We start from the raw sequence: 5,441 nt of genomic DNA on the forward strand, positions 1-5,441 counted from the left end.
TCTTTCTTCTCCTCTTCTTTTTTTCCTTCTTCTTTGTTCTCCTGCCATAATGTTAGAGTCAAAAATACCTTCTAGATCAGCCCTTCAATTCTCTAATTACCAACTACATCCAAAACCCAAATAAAAATTATATTCCAGATATCAATAGTGACAAGAAATTTCTGCTCAGAAACTAGTGTAATATACTTACTTCACCCATCTGTACCCAGATAGGGAGCAGCAAACTGTGCTTAAGACTCTCTGCTACCAAATAATTTCTTTGGTGCAAACTGCAAAAGTTGCAGAGCACTACTTAGAAATGCAAAAACCAAAAAAACCCTTCTTAGATGAGTTGGATTAATCAGGGCCAACCCGACCCTATCAGTGTCGGGTCGGGCCAGGCCGGGGCGGGTTGGGTCGGGTCAGGGTTGAGGGTTTCTTGACCCTGCCAGGGTTGGGTCAGGGTCAGGGTTTAGGCAGGCCCGGCCCAACCCGACCCATTGACACCCCTAGATACATGGATGCAATAGACTAATAACACTATGACAAACAACAATGACAGTGGATGTTGGTTTGATGGTTTTAAATAGTAATACAAAATAATGACTCACTAGGGGGAGAAATACACTTATTTGAGGAAAAATGTGTGTAGCTAGTATCGGCACTACTTGGCAGATTAGACTAGAAGTCAACACGAAGGTTGAAAATGCATTCAATTGGCAAATTCGATGTCGGGTGAAAATGCACTCAATCGGCAAATTCAATGTTGGATGAAAATGCACTCAATCGGCAAATTCGATGTTAGGTGAAAATGCACTCTATCGGCAAATTCGAAGTTGGATGAAAATGCACTCTTTTGGCAAATTCGATGTTGGGTGAAAATGCACTCTATTGGCAAATTCGATGTTGGGTGAAAATGCACTCTATCGGCAAATTCGGTGTTGGGTGAAAATGCACTCAATCGGCAAATTCAAATTTATGAGTCTGACTTATATGGTCTCAATGCTATTAATTGAAGGAGCTTGTGAACTTTGGTGATTTATTCCCTGTAAAACAAAAACATGCAATTTGCAACATATATTCATGCGCACAATCCTAACGCTATGTTCATGCAAAGGAGAGAGCCCGAATTTCAGATGAAAATAGTAGTGATGCTGATGATGGATTGTGGTAATGGTTTTTGGATGGTTGGATTGTATGGTGAGTTTGTGGTGGTGACCTTCGGATGGCTGAGATTGATGATTTTTTTTCTAATGGATGGGTAGATGTGTTTCATCATCTGTATGAACACCTTCCCAAATCATAGACCACCCTTTCTTGATGCCCCCTGGTCTTCTGTGTTGATAAGACATGTTCATTGATGCATGTTACCTTATATCTGTGCTTGTGACTCTTGAAGTCAAATCTTCTCTTGCCCCTCGACTTGGCTTGACCTCTAACTCAGTTATTATAGAATCATCCAATGATAGCTTGCCGATTGAATTTGTATCAGTGAACTACCTTTTAATCCAAGAGAGAGAGAGAGAGAGAATCTATTTTTCTTTTCTCTTCTTCCTTTTTTTTTTCTCTTTTGTTTTACTTGGACTCTGCAATGTATCATGTCAGACTACAAATAACTGACTGAGTCTTCAATACTGTAGTCATGCCACTGGATCCGGATAACAATAGAAGATTACAAGGTGGGATGTTTCGGTTAAGATAAAAGACTTATCTTAGCCAGAGGTGATGATGAAGTTGATGGCCAAGTTGGCAGATTTCATGGAGAATGATTGGAGAATGACGAGTTTATTAGTGAGATTAGGAAGTGCACAGTGGATGAACATTAAGGTGAGAAAAGGATTTGGAAATCTGACAGATTAAGATCGAAAGAGATTCAAACTTTGGGAATGGAAGAAAGCAGAATGACAGAGATGATATGAGTGATGAATCTTCTTTTTTTATGATTTTTTTTCTTATTTTGACCGAGTTTGTTGTATTTTTTTTTTTCAAGCTGCCTACGTATCCTCCCTTTGAGGAATCAGGTCACACCGTAGTTTTATCCTGATGATGGTAAGAAAATGAGGTTTGATGGAAAGATGTGATGGGTGGTGTGACCGAGCTTGAAAGCTGCCTACATATCCCAAGTTGGGAATCAGGTCAAACGTAGTTCGTGCCTTTATGGTGTCAAAGCCTTGATAATTAAGTTCCATCGTAGCCGGGTGAGCTCAGAGCCATCGATGAAGATCTCACCGCGTTTAGCCTAGGAGGACTTATTAGGTTGTAATGGGGTTTAGGACATGGGTTCTAAGAAATGGTAAAGGCTCAAATATGCCCCCAGGGTCCAACCAGAATTCAGTAATTTTTGCCTCAAAAGGTTAATTGAAAGCTTGGCAGTTACACCCTCAAAGGTTTGGCAATTTTTCTTCTCAAAGATTTGACTAAGAGGTTTTACAATTTTGTTCCCCAAAAGTTAGACCGAGAAATTTGATAATTTTGCCCCCGGTTACTTGTAAGAATTTTTCTCAACCTTGCTCAGACTAATGCATTCCCTTGACTTTTTTAATTTTTTTTTCTTGCTTTTTTTGAATTTTTTCCGTTCTTTTTTTTTTGGATTGTCATCACTTTTTTTTGGCTCATTTTTTTTGTCCCTAGCTTGGGTTCTTGAATCTTCTCTGGAATAAGATTTTTCTTTTCACAATCTAAATCTTGGGGATTCTCCTTTTCCCTTTGTTGCTCCCGGCACATCAAACTTTAATATGAAAATGCTTCCAATTAGACCCTGGGAGCGGTTAGGACTAAGTATATCAAGGGTACTTTGGTGATGGGTTAGAGGGTAAGCTAAAATAGGTTTTCCAAATGAGTAGGCTGAGGCCCAAAGTGGTAACTAGTGGATTCCAATGTTTCAGGATTTATTTGGCATAGCTAGCGGTCAAGGATGGCCTCCCTTAACAGGTTCAATGAAGTGAAATCTCCTTCTAAGCTCCGTGCTCATCAGATGTTTGGAAAGCTCAAGAACTTTTATTGTCAAGACTTCGACACCATTTTTTTCTTTTCATTTTTATCATCACGAAGATCATCTTCAACATTGAGTGAAAGCAAAGAGTAAAGAAGAATGTTTATGTAGAAAAAAGATAATTTATTGATAACTGATGGAATAAGCACATCAAGAGGCATTTACAGAAGGAGATTCGACAAAAGAAGAATCTAAAGACCTAAGGGACTCATATCCGGACCCGGTAACGTCTTCAGTGTGCATTCTCCATCTCCGTGCAGTAGTGTCATGGTGCCATTTGCCATCTCAAAATGTGCAGTAACCAAAAGATGCCCTTCTAGCTGGAGCTGGGAGCCTGGAATCATTTTTAAGTCAGCCAGCAAGACTATTCTCATCAATTTGATGACCGTAGTTTAACGCCTTCGGGCAATTCTGCTTCCCTCACTTTGGATGTGTCGGGAGGGGATTGGTTATCACATTAGGTTGCTCCTGTTTGGGATGCAATTCAAATGTTCCAGCTTCCAAAAGGTCTTGTATCTTGTGCCGAAGGATCTGACAGTCATCAGTAGAGTGCCCATGTTGTGTGTGGTACACACAATACTTTTCAGGTTTATACCAGCGTGGTGGAGGCTGAGGGACAAATCAAGGCTCTACTGCTGCAATCAAACCTGCATTGAGTAGCTTGGTGAAGACATGACTTAATGGCATTCCAAGCTCTGTGAATTCTCTCTGTGGTTTCTGTGGTGGAGCCGCCCTTTGTGCATAAGTGGTGGGAGGTGGAGCTGATGACAGAGACATGACTGGAGTAGGAAGCACAAGGTTCACCTCGGGGGCCCTCTTTGGGAAGTTCTTCTTGCCCCCACTTGAACTAGGGGCATAACGATCCATCTCTGAAAGCGACCCATGGGATAATTCATCCTCAATTTACTGCCCAGCTATTATCAATGAGTTGAATGAAGTTAATGGCTGTGGAAACAGATACTTCTTGAGGTGGGGTTGCGATCCTCTGACGACCATTGCCACTTGTTCTCGTTCAGTGGGGCGATTTGCCATCAATGATGCTTTATCGCGGAACCTTATCAAGTAAGCTGTGAAGGTCTCATTGGGCTCTTGCTTTGTTGTCTCGAGATCCCAACGAGTCAGCTCAACATCAATGTTATAAGAGTACTGTTGGTTGAATGCCTTGATCATATCATTCCAAGTACGAGTCTGAGATGGGTTAAGGTTCATAAGCCATTGGAGAGCTGCATCCTTGAGACTCAGCTGGAAGGCCTGTCCCATTTGCTCAGGGGTAAGGTTATCTATCCTCATCTGCCCAATATATGCTCTGAGATGGGCTCTAGGATCTCCTTTTTCTACGAATTTCTCACCCTTGTATTTGAAATTCAAAGGAAGTCTCACTTCAGGAAAGAAACATATTCCTTCTGCATCAATAATTTGATCCTCGATGCCCTTTACATTCTTGAAAGCTAACTCGAGCTTCTCCAACTTCTCACGCATAAGCTTCTCCCTCTTTGTCTCAGGGGGTTCTTCAGGATTTTGGTGTTGCTTGAACACCACATCTTCCTCCTCATCCAACATCATGTGTCGGATGCTCCATGGAGTATGAGGAACACTCTGCTCACACACGAGTTGTCTACTAGCCTGAAATTGTGACTGAAACATTGCTGACAAATTGGTCACTGCCTCTTGCAATTTGTTCATTTGCTCTTGCAAAGACTCTTCTCCGACAGGGAGATTTTTTGTTGAGCTCATGGTGAACGAAATACCTTGACTAACTGGTGGTGATGATATTCTGACAAGACGGCCGTCCCTCCGGGCCCACAGAGGTTGATTTTGTTGTCGGGAAATGGTGCCTTACAACTGAGAAACACACCTTGATCAGGTTCGACTTCAGGTGAGATGACTCAATGCCACAATAGAAGGGATGTTAAGGGATGGACTCACTCCTTTGATAGAACACAAGGCAACAATCATGCACAAGATAAAATGACCGAACCATACAAGGGTGGCTTAGGTAAGAACAAACCCTATTTCCAATTCTACGTTGAAACAGTGATCGAGAACCATGTAATGGATGAACTTGATCTGTCCTTAACATCGAGATAGAGACGTGGTACCTTTACTAGGTTGAAATGTACATCACACCGGATCGATTGTGTAGGCATCACCCTACGATACCAACCATGCGGAGTGGATGCATAAGTCAACGCTGATGTAGTTACCAACACTCAAATCTTAATGTTAAAGATGGATCAGGTTTGTCCGTTTGTGGGCGAAAATTGAAACGGATAGAACTGGTTAATGGGGAGTTCTAACCCGAGTCTCGGACAATTTTACATTTGTAGCATTCTTAATGATTCATATCTCTATCCACTACATGATGCATGCAAAGGGTAGGCTGATAGGACAGAACAGGCCACCCTTGACAGACCCGATATACCTATTGCTCGTATAAGCGAGTCATGGGTACATGGTTCCTTTGATATAC

This window comes from Telopea speciosissima, chromosome 4 (assembly GCF_018873765.1).
Source record: "Telopea speciosissima isolate NSW1024214 ecotype Mountain lineage chromosome 4, Tspe_v1, whole genome shotgun sequence".
In the NCBI taxonomy this organism is placed as follows: domain Eukaryota; kingdom Viridiplantae; phylum Streptophyta; class Magnoliopsida; order Proteales; family Proteaceae; genus Telopea; species Telopea speciosissima.